Below are 21734 nucleotides of genomic sequence, written 5' to 3'. Positions count from 1 at the left end.
GGTACCAATTACTACATTCCCACCCCCAACTAGTTCAGTTATCCCAGATAAAAACACAGTCCAAAGGCATTACATGGAAAATCCCAGAAATAAGCTCACCATTAGTTTCCAACTGAGTGCCATACTGAGTAGCATAATGAAATCCCTCTGTCTCACTCTATTTGCTCAGGATATGAATCATGAACCAGGATATCCAAAGCAGACAATGTCAGCCACAGCCCAATGTTACGCAATGGCCATTCGCCTCCCTTCATCTCATCACACAGGCACTACCTCACCTCACTTTTCACATGAAGGTAAGTGGTACACCAAGCTATTTCGAGAGAGCCCACATTCATGTAACTTTGATTAGCTTATTAGAATGACTGCTCCAATTTACTGTTGTTCATCCCTTACTGTATCTAATTATAAATTAACATTTATCACATGGATATAAGTATAGAAACATACTATACACATATGTGTGTGTATGTGTGTGTGTAGTTTGGTACTAACCAATCTCAAACATTCACTGGGGATCTCAGCTCATTCTCAAACAAGGAGGGGTGGGTGACTATACGCTTTTGCTTGTTCTTCTGCTTTCTGTCAGTTTACTTCTTAGGCCCAACTAAAAACTCTTAGGGCAGAGAAACAATTGTTTCTACTAGGAAGATGAAACTTAAATTTGTCCACCAATAGGAAACAAGCCAAGTAGTGCCTATGATAACACTGAAACTAGCACCGCTCTACAGAAAAAGCTCCTTCAGTGAAGACACACGCATGACTGGTACAGCACTTAATTTGCCAGGAGGAATGTCAGCACCCCACACTAGAGTGGCTAGGTTCAAGTCCTGTAGCTTTCTGTCAATGCATGCCTTGGGATGCCAGGGGATGGTTCAGGTAGTTGGGTCTGTATTACAAATGGAGGAGACCTAGACTGCACTCCCAGGTCTCAGCTTCCAGCTCCACCTGAGCCAAGCTCACACCACATAAGGGAAAGAACCAGCGGGTGCAAGTTATCACTGTCACCATCTGCCTGTCTATCAACAGATAAAGAAGTTGCTCTATGCAAAGATGATTGAATGATCTCTAAAACACATGCTGTTTTTAAGCTAATAAAGTTAAAGAGCCTATTATTCTTCCAGTCTATTCACACACACACACACACACATGCTTATTTTAAAATATTTACCGATTCATTTAAAGTCAGACTTACAGAGAGAGAGGAAGAGATATAAATCGTCCATCTCCTGGTTCACCTTTCAAATGGTCAAAATGACCAGAGTTGGGCCAAGCCAAAGCCAGGAGTATCATCCGGATCTCCCATATGATGACATGGCCCCAAGCATTTGGGCCATCTCCATTGCTTCCCCAGACATATCAGCAGAGAGCTGGATCAAAAGTGGGGCTGCTAGAACTTGAACTGGCACCAATACAGGATTCCAGCTCTACCAATGGCAGTTTAACTCACTATGTCATGGCGCCAGCCCCTCATACATGTTCAAACATACATGCACCTACACATAGCCTGGGCAGAGAGAAGAAACTGGTTACCACAGCAAATCTATTGGGATACAGAAATGGGAGGGAGATTATATTGCACAACACAGTAGTCATTTCTAATTTTCTTTCATATGTACTAATTATCTGTTAACAATCATGAAAGTGATACTGAAGTGTATATTTTAAGTATGGTGAGCTTTTAAAAAGGCAAATTATAAAATGGTGTATTCAAGAAGAGATCATTACATGCTTTGTTAAAATAGACAGGTGGACAAACATAATCAATGTTAATTTTGATTTTTCCAGATAAGATTATAGGCTGTTTTATTTTTTCTCCAGCTATTTCTGATTTTTCCTCCAGCTATTTCTGATTTTTCCAAAATGAACACCTATTCTTAAAAACAAAGATATATTTTTGCACTCTAACATTTTTTTTTTTAACTTCCACTAAATATTTAAACCCCTGCCTGGATGTCTTCCTAATACAAATACAGAGGTAAGGTATGGTTAAAGAACAGCTGACATCCACCCAGTTTCAACAAAATTTAGGAAAACCTTACAGACTTTACAACTGTCAACAATTAAAGCAACAATAATTAACCCCAAAAGAAGAACTGAAAAGTAGAATCGTTTTTCTTACAACCAGTGGCTTAGTTTGCACAGTTCAGGAGATCGCAGCATTCTTCTTTGTATTGAACTGTGAGTTTGCAGTACTTGTTTTTACTGTGTGCATAGATTATTCTGAGACCTTGTTAAAAGATCGATCATGACCCCGCCTGCCATGCCTAACACACAGCTTTCCCTCAGGGACCAGGCAACCTGCCACTTAAAACTGCAGGAAGTGAAGGAAAGCTAACAAAGACATGAGCACCATATGGAAGATCAGAAGCACAAACGGTAATAGTCTGGGTATACACACATAGCCAGATCCTGCCGAGCAGACCCTCCAAAACTACAATTCACTCCACCCCAACTCTGCTTGACTTTGAATCAGGCTCACCCTACTTTTTCCCTATTTCTAAGGTATAATCACAATGCTGAAATTACAGCGCATATGATTGTGCTGTGGTCTTCATGAATCCCCTCTGCCTAGTTATTTGACTCCAGGAACCTTTCCTCTTTCCCTTGACTTTTTTAAATTCAAGCTAACAAAATGCCCAGTAGCAAAGTGGCTCCATTTCAATGTAACAGTACTAAACTCAAGATTATGACTAACATGCGAGAGTACTTGAATATAAATATTTATTCAACCTCATAAAAGGTAGTCAGGAGACTTTTTACACAACGTATGCTCCAGTTAACACTGCTTTCCAAGCAGGGAGCAGCATGCATGCTCAATGTGCTAGGCTGCATTAGTCGCTTAGAACTCTTGAAAGGCATCATGCAGCTTAAAGTATTTTAAATCACTGATATTTACTGAATCCTCAATGCAAGCAGAGTATTGTACACAAGGTGTGCTACAAGAGAAAATGGGAAGATACAAACATTTTGGCCAGATTTCATAATACATACTTGCAAACCATTTAAAACTTCATAGATCTGTTAAGTAGAATTGGTAGTAAGGGACAGACTTTGACAACCTCATAGAAAAAGACTTAAGGAGACACTTTCAACAGAGAATTCATTTAGGGTAAGAGATAGGGTCTTTCATGGTGCATCTAGAGGTTTTGGAGTGTGTGTGTGTGTGTGTGTGTGTGTGTGTGTGTGTGTGTGTGTGTAAGGGACACACAGATGTGATAAAACTCCATGCAATTAAAATGATAAATTCTAAGAAGTTTTGATTTTTGTCTTAAATACTTTCCAAAAAACAGTTCAAGAGGCAATCACGAGGGCCAGTGTTGTGGCATGGAGGGTCAAGCGGCCACGTGTGATTGGCATCCTCTATGAGTAAGGGTTCACGTGCTAACTACTTACAGTTCCCATCGAGCTCACTGCTAACGGGTCTTGACAGAAGACAGCCCAAGTGCACAAGCCATCACTCAGGTGGGAGAACTGAGGAAAGTTTCAGGCTCATGTATTTGGCCTGGCTCCCCAGGTCACTGTGGCCACCTGGGGAGTGAACTGGCAGATGAAGATCAGTGTGTGCGTGTGTGTGTGTATGCACGCATGCGTGCACTAGCAAGCACGCTTCCCCTCTCTCTCTGTAACTCTGCCTTTCAAATAAAGAAATCCTTTAAAAGAGACAGAGAGAGAGAACACAGAGTTTCATAAACTGCACTTGCTATACAGTAAACACAGGGTTTTAAAGCTCAGGCTCCACCCTTCCCCCTGTAAGCTCCAGAGTGGTTCTATTTGCATCTAAGCCTAAGCCATCCACTTGTATGTACACTTAACCATTCAAGTCCACTACAGCCTGATCAGCAACTTTATTTGCTTAGCTAGAGTTCAAGAATAGCATAGGAGAAGAAGGAACAAGAGCAAGAGGGAAGCAAGGGGCTGACATGGAGGGTCACAGAGGCTTCAGCTTCTTGGGAACCTGCTTTCGGCCTGCTGCCTCACACCAGGCAGTAGACAGATGTTTCTGAATATGCATTTTGTGCCATGGGAACCCAGGATGAAAAGGCAGCGAGGCAGGCAGAAAAGAAAGTTTAGGAAAAGGCTATGTGGTTCTCACAGGCCTTCCCAAGGCAGCTCAGCTCCAAATGGCAGGTGATTCCTCCTGCCTTCTCAGCCGAGTCCTCCCAGCTCACCACAGGGAGAGGATGGCTGCCCCTGGCATTCCAGAAAGGATGATTTCAAACAAGCCCTAACATAACTAAAAACAACCTCAAACAAAGAAGACATGTATGAGCATCAGAGACAGAATAATCTTCTCTCACAAGCCCAAGAAGCATTAGAACATCATACACGCTTTCAAAAAACAATCAAGCCCAATAAAACACAGTCTATTAGCAAATTAGAACATTACAGAGGAATTAATGACTGTCATTCTTACAATACATGCTACAAAACAAAATCTGTCAAAATAGTCACTTCCTGTACCTAAACCAAAGACAACGACTTCGTCTTTCATAAGTACTTAACAGTTCTTCTAAAAACACTGTTTCGTTAAATATGGCACGTAAAAGAGTAGTTTAAAATACGTATATACATATTTGTCCCCTATTCTACAGCTCCACTATAAACCAGACAGAACAGCGCTGGCTTCCAGCGTCCCCAGAGCCTTGTGCCAATACACACAGCCAGTGACACGTTCTCTGCATTATCTACTGTGTGTAACTCTGGTTTCTCTTCAGATCGTATAAATCTTTCGCCTTATCTACTATGTGCAAGTCTCTTATCATCTACCCGACCAAGGATGGTCAAAGCTAACCTCAGGAAAGTTAATCTGGACAAGCATGACTATGTATCATATATATCTATATATCTATATATCTATATCTATCTATCTATCTATATATATATATACATGTTTGAATAAATATAAAATAAATCATGTTCCTAAGCATCACATATGTTAAGTACCCAGTTAACCTGAGTATGAAGACAAGAAGGCTCCCAAGATTTTCTTACAAGTTATCAAAAGTAAGAATACATGGAATATAGTTTTATTTACACAAAAACACACAGTGAGGCCAACCTTTAGCCTTTAGTTAAGCTATCGGCATGTCGCATCGGAGTCCCTGGCTGGTTTCAACGACCACATCTGGCTCCTGACTCCAGCTTTCTGGTCATTTGACTCCGGTCACCTGCGAGGGAGACCTGGCCTGAATGGACTGTGGTGGACATTTGTTGAGTAAACTGGTGAACAGAAGTGCTCACGGTCTCTTTCTCATAAGTATAATTTAAAAACAATGGATGCACAAAAGCAAATATTGCAGGAAAAGCAGCAAGAAAAATAAAAATTGGTCTTTCAAAACAGAAGTCATTCCCTAGCCCACTTTCAAAACCCTACTTGTGTTTCGCTGGCATGTATTTAGCACGTTCAATCCTGCCATGCTCGTGGACATTACCGTCACGAGGGGCAGGAATCTTGAAGATAAAGCAATAGTTAAACCTGAACTTGCCCTGCTATTGCCACATCTCCAACAAGCAGCACATTCTGGATGATTTTCCTTGAGTTGTATTGTGTTGGGGGAGGAGAGGGCAAAGAGGAAGGGGGAAGAGGGAGAAGTTCATCCAAAACTAGGGTCAATCAAATCAGTGCTCCCTGTACCGGAGTTTTCCCTGGGTGGTAAAATAATAATAATAATAATAAAACCAGGACGTTTGCGGGGTGGGGGGCAACGCCTTCTCCCAAATACACCCAAGTTCACTGCAAATCACAATCTGGGGGGGCACAAGGTACACTGAATCAAAAAAGAATTTTTTTTTAAACTAAAAACCATCGTCACTGAAACATCCTCTGCACCTGATCTCCAGGAGGACACTTGTCAACACTGGGGCGTGGGTCATGTTCTCACGCTGGGAGAAGTAAGCGACTCAGCGGCCAGTTCTTCCAGGGGCCAGGGCACTTGGAAGGGCCGGCCGAGCTGCACTCCCTAAGCGCGTTGCGATCGCCAAGCCCGGGGCCCGCTCCACAAGCCTGGCACCCTCGCTGCCTCCCAGAAGCTGCTCTCTCCCTCAGTCTCTCTCGCTTTCGCTCGCTCCGTCAGTCTCTCCGCGCGCGCGTGGCTCAGTTTCTCTCCATCTCCTTGAGGCACACTCAGTGGCTCTCACATCCACACGCACGGGCGGCCTTCTCGGTCGCCTCCGCAGCTCGCTTCCCACCCCCCTCCGCCGCCCCGGGGAAGCCGGATGGGAATCGGCGAGGTGCAACTTGCCGCTCCGGCCGGGGGAGGCTCCGCACCTGCTCCGCCTCAGGGCCGCGCGCCCACCCGGAAGCCGGCGGTGCCCTCACCTGGCTCGCCGCGGTCCATGTCTCCCGCCCGCCGCCTCGCGTCCTCTGCGCCTCCGCCGCCCGTCCGGCTCCGCTGGCCCGCCCGCGCGCCGCCTCGAGCTCCTCCTCGTCCCCACCCCCAAGGGCGTCGGGCGCTCGCCGGGGAGCGCCTTCCCGGGGCGTCACCCAACCACCTGACCCTGCCGACCGGTGCGCTCCGCCACGTCGGCGCGGGCGGGCGGGCGGTGCCGGCGAGCAGGGCGCGTCCCGGCCTAGGCTCGGGCAGGAAGCCGGCCTGGACGAGGGAAGGGCCGGAGCGCGACGGGCTTGGGAGCAGCCATGGAGGCTGCTGGCGGGGGAGCGGGATGGCCGGCGTCTGCGTCCCACCCTCACCCTCAAGTTATTTATAAAATCAAAAAGTTTCCTCAGAGGCTTCGGCGATGCCCGGTTGTCTGCCCCAGCGGGCACCTGCTCTCATGAACTGATGGAAGGGAAAAAAAAAAAAAACACAGAAAGGTTGATTAGAAATGCCATTGGCTCTTCTTTTCTCTCATGTGCGTCACATTCTCCTATTACCCGAAATGTTACCTTATGATATCTTCACTAAGTAGGTCAAAACCCAGCAGCGGTGAAAATTACAAAGAATCTCTTGAAAACTGTGTAGTCATGCCTCTTGATAGAAAGTATGGATGTGTTTAGGCGACAAAAATTCATGTAATAAAGATATGACAGAGTGCAGGACCAAAGAAAATGCTCGGGAATGAATTAAATTGAATAAAATTGATTAACCAAAGGGCAGGATTACCAAAAGGATCTGGGGAAATAGGCGTTTTGAGGCTTCGTGTTTATTGGCTGTTGGAAGTTTTCATAGCTACTTTAAAAAATACCTTTAATTATTTTTCCCATCTTTTTCTATCTTTTTAAATTCAAAGGTATTTTCTTTCTTTGAGAGGCAGGATTACAGAGGAGGGGCTCTGGGGGATGGGGGAAGCTTCGATCTGTTGATTTGTTCCGGGAGGGTCACAGCAGCCCTGGCTGGGCCAAACCTGAGACAGGATCCTGAAGCTCCCTTGGTTTCTTCCACATGGGTGCTAGCACAGTGCCAGATCCTGTACTGTCAGGACTAGCGTTAGCACTCTGCCCTCCGTATTTTACAGTAACTCCCATAGAGTCCCATAGAGTCACTTTGATTGAATGGGGTCCTAAAATGACAGCTCAATTCCATGAGCCACCTGAGAGTGCAAGTGAGAGGAGCCACCATCCTTCCACTTGTAGCAACATGTGATAACTGCTCTCTGGGCAGTAGGCATTTATGAATGACTTTTAAGTATCAAGGGACTCCAAGCTTCCCATGTCTATACTGTTGCCCTGTTGAAGTAAAGCTGCTTCCCCAACACATCTGTAAACCTTCTCCTCATCCATTACTTTATTCAGCTTGGGATGTGAGGCTCCTCCCCTGACTCCTGTTGTCACTTGCACGCCTCACTCACCTGTGGTCCTAACGCCACAACCACAGATGCAGCTGTTTCACAGCATCACTAGGTTACAAATTCCAGGAGGGCAAGGACCATGTTGATTATCCTTGCATCCCTTTAGTTATACCTTGCACTTGATAAATATTGTAATTTCAGCTTTCAGATAAGATTCAAATAATATTGTAGTTGTTAACAATTGTTAGTAAGGAAGAGATGCAATGATATGTTTTTTCAAAACTGATTTTTTTTAACTTTGTTTCATTTGAGAGACAGAGACAGACAAAGCTCCCATCTGCTGACTTACTTCCCCAAATGTACAACAGCCAAGGCTGTGCCAAGCCAAGGCCAGGAGCCTGGAATCCTGCCCAAGCCCCCCATGTGATGGCAGGAATCCAACCTCTTGGGCCATTACCGCTGACTCCAAGGGTACTCCTTAGCAGGAAGCTAGAATGGGAAGCACAGCTAAGACTGGGACCCACGCACTCTGATATGGCCTACAAGCATCCCTGATGACAACTGAACCACTAGGCTAATTGGCCTAAATTACTTCTTAAAAAAAAAAAAAAAAGACTAACATGAAGGCCAGTTTTACTATTGAAGGAAATTCTATATTGTGAGATGAAATTCTTACCCAGATGGGAGGCGGTTCTTGTCCCAGCTGTTCCACTTCCAACCCAGTTTTCTGCATATGGAAATCGGTAGAAGATGACCCAAATTGTTGGACCGTTGCATCCATCCGTGGGACCTGGAGGAAGCTCCTGGCTCCCAGCTTCTGATCAGCTCAGCTGTGGCCATTGCAGCCATTTGGGGAGTGAACCAGCAAATGAAGATCACTCTCTTCTGTCTTTTCTCTCTCTGCAAAATTTGCCTTCCAAATATAAATACATCTTTAAAAAAAAAAAACGAATGAATATTGGTTAGGAATGCAAAGATACTTCAAAAAGTTTGTATAAAATGAAACCTTTAAAAAGATATTTATTTTTAAGTAAAAAAGTTTTAAAATTCATGATTAGCTTTTTTCATAATTTCACATTTTCCATAATTTTTGAAAAGCCTTTGTAAGTGTGAATTTCAAAAATTTAAAAAATTTTTGTATTACATATTCTTAGATAATAAGTGCTAAAATCTGGAAAGGGGTAGGATAGTTTAGGAAGTTGGCTAAAGGGCACTAAACAGGTAGAAGAAATCATTTCTAAGGTTCCAGGGCACAATGGACTAATTGTAATGCATAATAAACTGTTATGTGTTTTATAAAGAACTGGAAAAAAGAATCAAAAAGGTCACAAACATAAACTAGTGATAAGAAGAAGGAAAAGCCAACTACCCTGATTTAATCAGTACACACTCTATATGCTTGTAAAATATTACACTGTACCCCATAAATATGTATAATTATTACACATTAATGAAAAATTGATTTTTCAATATAGTTTTATACTTATTAACATCCTATATATTGATGAATATCATTGTTATGTATGTCAAAACGAGAAAACATTTTTGGAGCGTTTGTACACCTGTTCACACGTGCCATAATGATTAAACCTCAACATTCAGCATTCTCATCTTCCTTCCTTTCCCACATACTGCTTGTGGAGGCAGTGTGCCCCACTAACTTACCAGCCCCTCCCGACTCCCTTGCAGTGAGGGGTGTTTGTACAGCCCATTCATCACCAATGAGATGTGAGCGAACAAATACACTAGCTGGCATTTCCATGAAACCTCCTTTTAAAGGACAGGCTTGGCAACAGGGCTTTTCCACTCACCCTTCCCTTTCCTGCTCGGAGGGGCTGCAAGCCAATGACAGCAGAAGAGAAGGGTGGAAAGAACCTGTGCCTTCCATGGCAACACAAACCTGCTTCTTTAGAAAAATATGCCTCAGTTGTTTTTTTTTTAAGTTCCCATAGTTGGGTTCATTTAACACAGAGCCAAATGCAACCCAAACTAACATAAAATACCGTTATTCTAAAATCCATTGCTGGCATCTGCTCCTGTAGGTGGGTTCATGCAATTCAGTGCCTTGAGCAAATATTAACTTAATTTTCTTTAGAAGGTTAAATAAACACTGTTCATTCCATAAACAACCTAGAAGCTAGCTTCTCTCTCATGTTTTCCTTTGACTCATTTTTCCCCCCAAGAAACAATCTACACTCCCAGTTCACACTGTGTTATTTCAGAAATGAAGAGAGTTTCTTGAACGTTTTAGTCCTCTGATAAATGCCTGGAGAAAGGCTAACACATAAACACAGTACCTGGGTGCATTTTGTTCAGTAGTATTTAGAAATCTTCATGTGACAGAAAGGTGGCAAATTTGCTTCATTGAGTCTCTGTGGCTGATGGGGACATGGGTTTTGTTTTTGTTATTGTTTCATTTTCTTTCAAAACACTCATCCATTTGGTCCGATTTCTACGGGAAATAGTTGACATTCCCCCAAAGGAAAGTATAGAAAAGGACACATAGAAACAGAAGTTATGGCTTCTAAGTGGGAATTTCTATTCTCTGCCCTCCTCGCTCACACTTTCCCAACTGAAAGCCAATGGGAGCTGCGCAAAATGTATAGTGAATTGCTGCTTAGAGGCCTTCCCCTCACTTTGTGGGGCCGAGAGCAAGTGCACACACAAATGGAGACTCTGGCTTTCCTTCTAGCCCCGTCCTTTCCCCCCTAGTGCTGTGTTCTGGATTGGTGTAGTCCTGATCCATTCCTGTGTGTGTGGATGCCTTAGTAACATTCCCAGTCTCTGTCTGCCATCCCCATGAGCTGCCTATTTGACACACTTTCCATCTAGGCTCACACTTGCACAGCCCTAGGGCAAGGGCAAGACCTTGGTAATACTTACAGACTGGGTAGGCAGGAACTTTCCCAGTTGCTGGTTCCATGAGAGTTATCTATAGAGGATACAGATATGAATGGGGATGTGTGTGCACCAGACCAGGGGGTAGCACTGGTGTGTGGTCTCTAAAATTCATGGAGCTTGATACTAGGATTGTCAGATAGAGGACTTTCTGAACAATCTGAATTTGAGTTAATTATTTTTGAGTATGTTTTCTGCAACATTGGTAACATAACACCAAAACAAACAAACAAAAACCCTTCTCATTTCGTATCTGAAATTCTTGACAAGAAATCCTATGTGTTAATTTGTTCATTCTGACACCTCTACCTTTGCCTCAGAGCAGTTCTGACTCTCCTCAAACAACAAAACACATATGGTGCCATGATTTTGCTTTTATTTTATTTATTGGAAAGACAGATTTATAGGGAAGAACGGTGAAACAGAAAGATCCCCCATCTGCTGGTTCACTTCCCAAATGGCTGCAATGGCCTGAAGCCAGGCGCCTTCTCTGGGTCTCCTACATGGGTGCTGGATCCCAAGGACTTGACCATTCTCCACAGCTTTCCCAAGCCACAGCAGGGAGCTGGATTGGAAATAAAGTAGTCAGGACACAAACCAACATTCAGATGGATGCCAGTGCTTACAGGCAGAGGTGCGCCATTGCACCAGACCAATGCCACAACTTTGAACCAGGTCACATAAGCCCGGAATGGAGTCCTCACAACCTACTCTGGCTTTAACTGTAGGAAGGGATGACATGAAGGTTAGCAGATCTAAGACATCAAGAATAACTTGGGAAGACAAGTTGATTTAATGTCTTATAATTAAATTTAATTGTTCAAAAACTGCTATAATCATCTTCTAGTATTTTGTTAGTTGCATGATTATGAATTTATTTACTTGAAAGTCAAGAGTTAAAGAGAGAAGAAGCGAGAACTTCCATCTGCTGGTTCACTTTCAAGGTGACCACAATGGGCAGTGCTGAACCAAATCAAAACCAGGGGACAGGGGTTACTTCTAAATCTCCCACATGGATAGCAGGGGCCCAAACACTTGAGCCGTGATCTGCTGTTTCTTGTAGGCCACTAGCAGAAAGCCAGTTTAAAAGTAGAGCAGCTGGGACATGAACTAGCACCCATATTGGATGCCAGTATTTCAGGCAGCAGTTTTACCTGCCACACCACAGCACCATCACTAAACATTTTTTGAGAGACAAAGGGAGCACCATAAAACATCCCCCCGCCAAATCTCCCAATGATTGAGACTATCCCAAGCCAGCACCAAAAGCCAAGAATCTGTCCAGGACTCCCACACCATGGTGGCAACACAATTCCTGAAGTTATCACCACTGCCTCCCAGGATCTGTTAAACTGCAAAGTTGGAGTCATGAACCAAGGTCAGGTGTCAAAGATAGAACCCTAATGTGGAATGTGGGCATCTTAAGTCCACATTGAAATAAATAGTTTTCAAAGTGTGTAGAAAGAGATACTGGCAGGAAAGAGAACTCAACGCTAATGGAATTTAGATGCATAAATCCTTGCACATTAACAGGAAACGATATCACAGTATTGATTTTGGTTATGTTAAGAAAAGCCATAGACTGCGTAATCTTCCTTGTATGTTTTTAAGTCACTTTGAATTGTGTGTAGGTGTCAGATTACATGCGAGAACTAGGTAGAGAAGAGAGCTCAGGAGCAGCCAGCTGTCCCTGTTCTCTTGCAGTCTCCACCACCATCTTCTCAAAAGCTTCTATCCTTAAGATGATCTTAGGGTATAGACTGTAATTAAATTATTAATAGGCATGGATATATGGTGTAGCAATAAAGTCACCCCTTGGGATGCTAGCAACCCATAGCAGAACGCTTGGGTGTGAGTCCCAGCTCTGCTATTTCCAACCCAGCTTCCTGCTAATGCATGCCTTAGAAGGCAATAGATGACAACTCATACACTTGGGTCCCTACCACCCACATGGGAGATCTAAAGTTCCAGGCTCCTGGCTTCAGCTTGGCCCAGGCCTGGCACTTGTGGGCATTTGGGAGTGAATCAGCAGATGGGCAATTTCTCTCTCACTCTCACACACATGCACTTTCAAATAACAAATAAATACATTAATAATATTTTAAACTTTTTAACTGGTGTTTGACTCAGTTCCTTACAAGCCATTTAATCCTTGGAAGGACTGCTGATTTTTCAGGGTCCTAATATTCCTCTTGCAGAGGAGGGAGCATTTGCAAGGACAAGTGCTCTGAGACACAGCTGAAGAACCAAAGTCTGTGTCCCTGGCAACAAAAAAGCAACTCTGCAAGGCCAGATATGACTCCAAACACCAGAGTGAACTTATCCGGATGGTCACTTAGAAGTCATTAAGTGAGCTTTTTACTTGGGCTTCTTTGGTTCATCCTCATTTCTAAAACATGTAGGTCTGATTTGGCGGCTCGGACACACACTTTCCAGCTCGTAGTACCGAGGTTCAAGTCTTGGACCTGCTCCCGGTTCCTACTAATGTGTACCCTGGGAAGCAGCAGATAATGAGTCGTAATTGGGTCCCTGAACCCATGGAGGAGACCTGGGTTGAGTTCCCTCCCAGCTTCAACCCGGCCCAGCCCCAGCTGTCTTCGGTACTAGGGGAATGAACCAGCAGATAGAAGCTCTTTCTCTTTCTCTCCCTCCCTCTCTCCTATTCTTTCACTGTCTCTCAGGTAAGAATAATAGAAACAATAATGATGAAATAAAAATATGAAGTCAGACTTTGAAATGACATCTCTTATATATTTAACTCATTTGCTGACTTTAATGAGATGGAATTCATGTACCAACCATAAGGTTCACCCTTACAGTTCAGTGCAGTGTAGCGACTTTCAGCATACTTACAGTGTAAACTCATTCTTACTCTCTCCCAATACTACTAAAATTACAGTGAAATGATAAAACCACAAGGACAAAGAGCACACCAGATAACTGATCTTACAGATCTGGGAAGGGAAAGATTGAGCTGCCAGTGGGGAAGGCCAATAAAAATACAATTTATACTACAGACCTTCGAAGATACTCAAACCTTGGCATTAGGTAGCTGCAAATACAGAAAGAAATTGAGAATCCAAACCAGAGGATGGGTTGGCACCTATTAAGAGTGGGGAAACCTTTTTTTCCTGCCAAAGGCCACTCAGATTTTGCTTGCTTGTTTGTTTTAATGGTTTAGTTACTTTTGTTGTTAAGTAAGAGTTACAGAGAGAAAGATCTTCCATCTGCTGGTTTACTTCCCAAGTAGCCACAAGAGCCGGAGTTAAGCCAATCTAAAGTCAGGAGCCTGGAGCTTCTTCTGGGTCTCCTACACAGGTGCAGGATCCCAAGGGTTTAGGCCATCCTCTAATGCTTTCCCAGAGTACAAGCTGGGAGCTGTAAGGGAAGTTGAGCAGCCTGGACATGAACTGGCACCCATGTGAGATCCTGGCACATGCAAGTCAATGACTTTAGCCACTAGGCTACCACTTGGATGTTTATAAAATCGTATGTGAGACATACAAAATTATCAACTAAAAAATTAGCCTGCTGGGGCCGGCACGTTAGCTTAGTAGGCTAATGCTCTACCTGCAAGCACCAATAACCCTCTGGACTCCAGTTCATGCCCCAATTGCTCTACTCCCAATCAAGTTCCCTGCTAATGGCCTGAGAAAGCTGTAGAGGATTACCTAAATCCTGGAAAGCAGCAGAGGATGGCATCCATGTGGGAAATCTGGAAGAAGGTTTTGGCTATTAGCTTCAGACCAGCCTAGTTCTGACTGTAGTGACCATTTGGAAAGTTGACCCAACAGAAGGAATAACTTGGCCTGTTTTAATTTAATGAATTTTAAATTCTGCCTGTAGTTGTTTGAGCTCCAGACTGAATGATTTAAATCGCCCTTGGGCCAGACATTCCCCACCCATGAAAAGCATTAGGGCTCAGTCTCACTGTTGTGCAAAAGAGGAAGCTGATTTGATTCTTCTACAAAAGAAAGTGAACAATTCCTGCCTAAAGGGCAGCAAGTGCATTGGAAGGTGAGGATTTTCTTTACAAACAAATTAACTCTCACATTTATTTGAAAGACAAATTTAAAAAGGAAAAGGAGACAGAGAGGTCTTGCTTTGGTTCACTTTCCAAATACTGCAATAGCTAGAGATGGGTGAAACCAAAGCCAGGAGCCTGGAGCTCCATCCAGATCTCTCGTGTAGAGGGCAGAGGCTCCAGGACATGGGCCATCTTCTGCTACTTCCCCAGGCACATTAGCAGGGAGTTGCATGGGTTAGCTGGCTGTGCCACAGCCATGGTCCCAGGGTGAGGGTTTCTTCTGCAGTTAGAAGTTTCCAGCACTCACTGGTCCCAGGACTCTGGTCTTTTCTCCATCCCCCCAGTAGAGACAACCAGGCCTGCACCTGCAAGCAGGAGATTCAAAGATCTGTCTCAGGAATTTGACCAACTCAAGAGAAATCAGCCAAAAATGTTGATGTGAATGATCCAGGTCACCTTGCCCTGCAACCCATGCCCAGGTACCTGGTGGGACCAATCAGAGGAGTAATGCCCATGGCAGGCAGCCATGAACCAACAGATGGCTACAGGATGGAAGACAGAGACTAAAAATCAACCCAGTTGAAAAGGCAATTTATAGAAAGCCAACTATACAAGGAGAGCAAAATAGATTTTTTTAAGCTATCACTAGCAAATCCAGGGAGATAAGCAAAGATATCTGCCCAGCACAAAACAAAAATAGTTTGCTATTTAGAAAGGGGAGCTGAGAACAAAGAGTTCTTGATAATCAAACAGATGCCAGGAAAGATGAAAGCTCTGAGTGGGCACAATCTTTTGGGAGGATGCCCAAAGAGGGGGACTTTGAACCCAGGGTTAAGATTAGAGATCTTGAGATGGGGAAATTATCTGAATACCACAGGGGCCCAATCTACTCCATAAGCTCTCAAGAGCTGTGGAACTTGTGGTTGGGAGCTGAAAGATGCTATAGCAGAAAACGAGGTAGAAGAGAGGAGGAAGCACAAGATGGATATGATCCACGTCATGGGTTTTGAAGAAGGAGGAGGGAACTGTGAGCCAGAGTGTGTGGGTGGCTGCTAGAAGCTGGAAGAGTCTTTTGCTGACATGACAGCCTTCTAGGAAGTGGGAACCCTGGCCCTAAAATCCCTGGAAACTGAGTTCTGCCAGTAACCAGAATGAACAAGAAGCAATCCTTTCCAAAGAACCTAGCCCTCTGGACACCATGACTGCAGGACAGTGAGATTCAGATCACATGTGGAGGCCTCAGAACTGTGATACCTTTGTGTTATTTTAAGTCACACTATGGATGGCTTGGACTGATCAAGTGAATTTTCTAGCATATCATGAGGGCAGGTAGGAAAGATGAGTGTGGGTGAGAGAGGAATAAATAGACGGGATAAATAGTCATCACCGCTGCAGGAAAGTTAATGAATATTGATGACACTGGATGAAGTCCCAATATGGAAACTATTTAAAGATAGAAAACAAACAAACAAAAAAATAAAAACTAAATGATTTGGGTATAGTTGTCTTCTCCTTTGAGAAAGAAAAAAATGCTGGGGTTAGGGGTGAGTTGCTGGGGTTTTGTTTTTGCAACAAACTTTGTTGCCTCATTCAAATATGTGCATATATAACTTTGAAAACAAAAACTGAAAAGTTAAAAAAAAATTACAAGCAGGCCTTGTGGCTCACTCGGCTAAGCTGAGGCTTGAAACATCTACTCCCCATGCCGGTATCTGGTTTGAGACCTAGCTAACTTTCCAATACAGCTTCCTGGTAATGTGCCCAAGGGGCAGCAGATGAAGGTGCAAGTGCTTGGGTTCCTGCCACCCATGTGGGAGCTCTGGATGGGGTTACTGGCTCCTGGTCATGGCATGACCCAGCTCCAGCTGCTACAGGCATTTGGGGAGTGAATTAGCAGATAAGATTTCTCCTTGTCTTCATTCCCCCCAGCCCTGACCCTAACCAGTCACTTGGTATCTCTGAGACATAAATAGATTTCAAAATCAGTTACTGGGGCCAGTGTTGTGGCGCATCATGTTAAGCCACTGCCTGGGGTCCCAACATCCCAAATGGAACCTGGGTCAAGTCACAACTGCTTCACTTCTGTTCCAGCTCCCTGCTAGCATGCCTGGGAAAGCAGCAAAAAACAGCCCAAGTGCCTTGATCCCTGCATCCATGTGGGAGAACTGGAAGAAGCTCCTGGTTCCTGGCTTTGGCCTGATCCCCCCCCCACCCCCAAAGCAATGTAGACATTCAGGAAATACACCAGAAGATGCTTTTTAAAGAGGATTATTGTTAACATAAATGTCTAGAGGGCTAGCACCTAGTGCATCACTTGAGATAACTGTATCCCATGTTCTTCTGTCTGATGATTTACTCCCCAAGTGACCTCAATGGCCAATACTGCATCAATCTGAAGCCAGGAACTCTTCCAGGTCCCACGCAGGTGCAAGGTCCCAAGGTTTTGGGCTGTCCTCGACTGCTTTCCCAGGCCACAAGCAAGGAGTTGGATGGGAAGTGGAGCTGCCGGGATTAGAACTGGCGTCCATATGGGATCCCAGCGCATTCAAGGAGAGGACTTTAGCCGCTAGGCCACGTGCTGGGCCCAGGGTCTAAATTTTGACTTCTCTGCTTTAAATTCAGCTTGCTGCCATTGTACACGCTAGCAGGCAGCAGATGACTACTCAAGCACTTGGTTTCTGCCATCTGCATGGAGTTGTGGACTCCAGACACCAAGCTGGCCCATCTCTAGCCTTTATGGGCATTTGGAGAGTAAGTCAGCAAGTAGAAGATGTCTGTGTGCCTCTCTCTCTCTCTCTCTCCCTCTCCTCTCCCTCTCTCTTGCTCTGTTTACCAAATAGAAGAAAATAAATAGACACTTACAAGTAATCATTGACTACTCAGAAGCAACAGGAAAGTGCCAAGTGTGTTTAAGGAAGATGCGAACTACTGTAAAAATCTAACAATCCATGTTTTCTTTATCTTTTATCTTTAGGATTTATTTATTCATTGGAAAAGCAGTGTTACAGACAAAGAGAGATTTTCCATCCGCTGGTTCACTCCCCAGATGGCCACAACAGCTGGGTCTGGGCCAAGCTGAAATCAGGAGCCAGGGGCTTCCTCCCAGTTTCCCACATAGATACAGGGGCCCAATCACTTGGGTCCTCCTCTGTCATCTTCCCAAGCACAAGGAGCTGACTCAGAAGTGGAGCAACTGGAACTCAAACATATTCATAGGGCATGCCAGCATCACAGGCAGACACTTTACTGGCTATTCTACAACATCAGTCCCCCAATTTACACTTTCTAAAAGCAGTTGTTGATGGCATATAACTTTTGACATTTTCTCTTAAGTGATTTTTGTCTGTCATAAGGAAAATGAGTTTAAGAGAACCGTGAGTTTGACGAGAGTAATGAAAAAGCTAGAATAATGAGCTTCCGTATGCATAATGTTTTGGTGATCATTACAGCCAAGTTCATGAGATGGAGGTTTGTGTGCAGGGAGTTTATTGGTGAGCATTCTGTTCATTAGAGCCCGAGGAGAGAGAATCCAACAGAATTTAGATAGAGAAGGGTAAACTGTCATGCAGTCCCAACAGAGGCCTCATTCTACCCTCTCAGGAGCTGTGCAATTGGGATGTCCAAAGTTGGGTCAAGTTGAGATCCTGCCTCTTACTCCCATGTGCAGCCATTCTAGAACGTGAGCCTCCATGGAGGTGTGCCTGGGCTAGCTGGCATTCTGCAGGTGCAGGCACTTCTCATGGTGGAGCTATGCTGACAGCCGGCAGGTGCTGGCACGTACATCCTGAAGGGTGGTACCAATGCCACTCAGTATCCTCTACAATCCTTCACTCAGGGATTTTCATGGGCTTCTCAATCTGTGTTACACATCCCTAAAGTAAGCCAGAGCAGACCCAAGAAACATCAAATAGGGGAATGAAACCTGCTTTCCCATGAAACTGTAATTTAAGAATAGAGACAAAAAAGGCCCTTGACCCAGACCCTTCCTCAGTGGGCCAAAAATATGCTCCTAATACCACTGTAAAGATTTATCAACATTGCTTACAGAATCTTTTAAAGATTTATTTATGTTTTGAAAGTCAGAGTTACAGGGAGTAAGAGGGAAAGAGATGGAGTAAGTTCTTCAATCTATTGGTTTGTTCCCTAGATGGCCACAACAACCGAGTCTGGGCCTGGCTAAAGCCAGGATCTAGGAGCTCTTCCATGTGGGTGCAAGGGCCTAAGCACCTGGGCCATGCCATTGCTTTCCCAGATCATTAGCAGAAAACTGGATTGGAAGTGCAGCAACCAGGACTTGAATCAGTGCCCATGTGGGATGACAGCATTGCAAAGATGCTCCAAAGGCAGCTTCACTCATGGTGGCACTTAAACCCAGCTTTTCTTGCCAAGCCCTAACTAGGAAAAGAAAAATACCTTGGCCATTTCCTGTATTTTCTCTGAAGACAGACAACTGCATCAAATTAAAAATGATGAGTCATTAAAGGAAACCTCTTTTTCTTTTGTCTAAAATCTCTAATCCTCATTTCTACACCCACCCATCACCAGGGAAGATAGCAAAGAAACAGAGAGAAAGCCCAAAATAAGCCTAAAATAAAAGGTCAGGGTAGAAGCAGGTGCTATGGCATAGAGTTACGCTGCTCTTTGAGACACCTACGTCCCACATCTGAGTGCCTTGCTTCCAATCCAGCCTCCTGGTAATGCGCTTGGGGAAGCAGTGGATGGCTCATGTGCTTGGGCCCCTGCTCTCCATGTGGAAGGCCGAAATGGAGTTCCAGACTCTGAACTTCAGTTTGCTGTTGTGGCCATTTGGGGAATGAACAGTAGAGGGAAGATCTCTCTCTATTTCTCTGTCTCTGTCTCATTTTGCCTTTCAAACAAATAATTTAAAAAGAAAAAAAGCCCAGGATTGCCATTGTGATCCAGCAGGTATCTGCATTGCATATTGAGGTGCCTGGGTTCGAGAATCCCTCTCACTTCTGATCAGGTTCCTGCTGATGAGCACCATTGGAGATAGTAGGTGATGACCCAAGTGGTTGGGTTCCTGCCACTCACAGTGGGGATGTAGATATATTTCCAGACTCTGGGCTTTGTTGTGACCCATCACTGGCTATTACATGCTCACACAAATGAACCAGTGAATCCCACTCTTGCTTTTGGTGTTTGTCTGCTTTTTTTTGACTCTCTGCCTTTCAAGTGCATTTTTAAAATAAGTAAAAGACCTTGGTGTATGGTGGAAGGTGTGGAACTTGCTTCTTATTTCTGCAGGATATTAGCCAGTTGTTCCAACAGCATTTATTGAAGAGACCTTCCTTTTCCCTGGATTGTTTTCTGTTTTCCTGTTGAAGATTAGATGGCTATGCATGTGTGGATTCCCTTTTGGTGTTTCTGTTCTCCATTGGGTTTTCTCTCTGTTTCTGTGCCTGTACCAGGCTGTTTTGATAACTACCGCCTCATAATATGCCTAAAAGACTGGGATTGTGATTCCTCTCACTAGGTTCTTATTCTTCAGGATAGTTCTGGCTATTTGTAGTTCTTTTGTATCTCCAGATGAATCTTTGTATCATTTTTTTCCAGCTCTATGAAGAATGTTGTTGGTATTTTGATTGGAATCACGTTGAATGTACATATTGTTTTTGGTAATGTGGACATTTTGATGATGTTGACTCTGCCCATCCAGGAACATTGCATGTATCTCCACGTTTTGAAGTCATCTTCTATTTATTTTCTTGATGTTTTGTAGTTTTCCTCATAGGGATCTTCCACATCTTTTCCTAGATTTATTCCCAGGTATTTCATTTTCTTCTCTGTTATTTTGAAGGGTGCCATGCTGGTTAGTTCTTCTTCAGCTTTGGAATTGTTTGCATATACCGTGGCTGTTGATTTCTGTTCATTGATTTTGTACCCTGCCAATTAACCAACTTTCATATAAGTTCTAGCAGTCTCTTTAATGAGTCTCTTGGTTCTCCTATGTATAGAATCATGTCATCTGCAAACAGAGATAACTTGACTTCCTCGTTTCTAATTTGAATTCCTTTGATTTCTTTTTCTTGTCTAATAGCATTTGTGAGTACTTCCAGCACTATGTTGAATAGCAAAGGTGATAGTGGACATCCTTGTCTGGTTCCAGATCTTAGCGGGAAGACTTCCAATCTTTCCCCATTCAATATGACGCTTGCATTGGGTTTTTCATATATTGCTTTGATTATGTTGTAGATTGTTCCTTCTATGCTTACCTTATTTAGAGTTTTTAGCACAAAGTGGTGTTGGATTTTGTCAAAAGCTTTTTCTGCATCTATTGAAACTATCATATGATTCTTGTTCTTCAGTTTTTTGAGGTGATATATCACATTTATAGATTTACAAATATTGAACCATCCCTACATGCCTGGAATGAATCCCACTTGGTCTGGATGAGTTATCTGTCTGATATATTTTTGTATTCTGTTGGGTAGTGTTTTGTTGAATATCCATAGGGATATCTGTCTATAGTTTTTTTTTTTCCTCTGTTGATTCTGTATCTGTTTTTGGTATTAAGGTGCTTAATTTTGGAATTAAGGTTGCAGACTGGTACAACTACTATGGAAGTCAGTATGGAGAATATTTAGGCAACTGAAAATCCACCTACCACATGACCCAGCAATACCACTTCTAGGAATTTATCCAAAAGACTTTTTACATGAGAAAGCAACATGCACCCCAATGTTCATTGCAGCACAATCAATAATTGCAAAAACATGGAAGTAAACAGAATGACCATTAACAGAGGACTGGCTAAAGAAATTGTGATTCATCTACACTGTGGAATATTACTCAACTATTTAAAAAAATAAAATACAATTGTTTTTGGCCAAATGGGCCAAACTAGAGACTATTATGCTGAGGGAAATGAGTCAATCCCAAAAGGTCAGGTACCATATGTTAGCTCTAATGTAAGATAATATGATATCATGTCTGAAGTGAATTCTAACTTATTGTACCTCATAGCTATTTGTACCCTTCATAATAAGACCTTGCGCTATAAACCATTAACCAATCATCTATAAGAAACTGATTGCTTGTGATCACCTGAAATTGTTAA

The 21734-nt window shown here is 43.5% G+C and overlaps 1 pseudogene across 1 annotated transcript in view; it reads left to right on the top strand.

Moving 5' to 3' along the window:
* The first annotated feature begins 6339 nt into the window (after positions 1-6339).
* The window catches only part of LOC121164765, a 28318-nt pseudogene continuing 12923 nt past the window's right edge, over positions 6340-21734 (top strand). Inside the window, exon 1 of the transcript XR_005885156.1 lies at positions 6340-6561. The product of XR_005885156.1 is annotated as a 26S proteasome non-ATPase regulatory subunit 13-like (transcript). The remainder of the gene's footprint in view (positions 6562-21734) is intronic.

This window comes from Ochotona curzoniae, unplaced genomic scaffold (assembly GCF_017591425.1).
Source record: "Ochotona curzoniae isolate NIBS_2020 unplaced genomic scaffold, NIBS_Ocur_1.0 contig_1071, whole genome shotgun sequence".
Lineage (NCBI taxonomy): Eukaryota > Metazoa > Chordata > Mammalia > Lagomorpha > Ochotonidae > Ochotona > Ochotona curzoniae.
The sequence above is the reverse complement of the archived record's forward strand: the minus strand, read 5'-3'. Positions and strand labels throughout refer to the sequence as shown.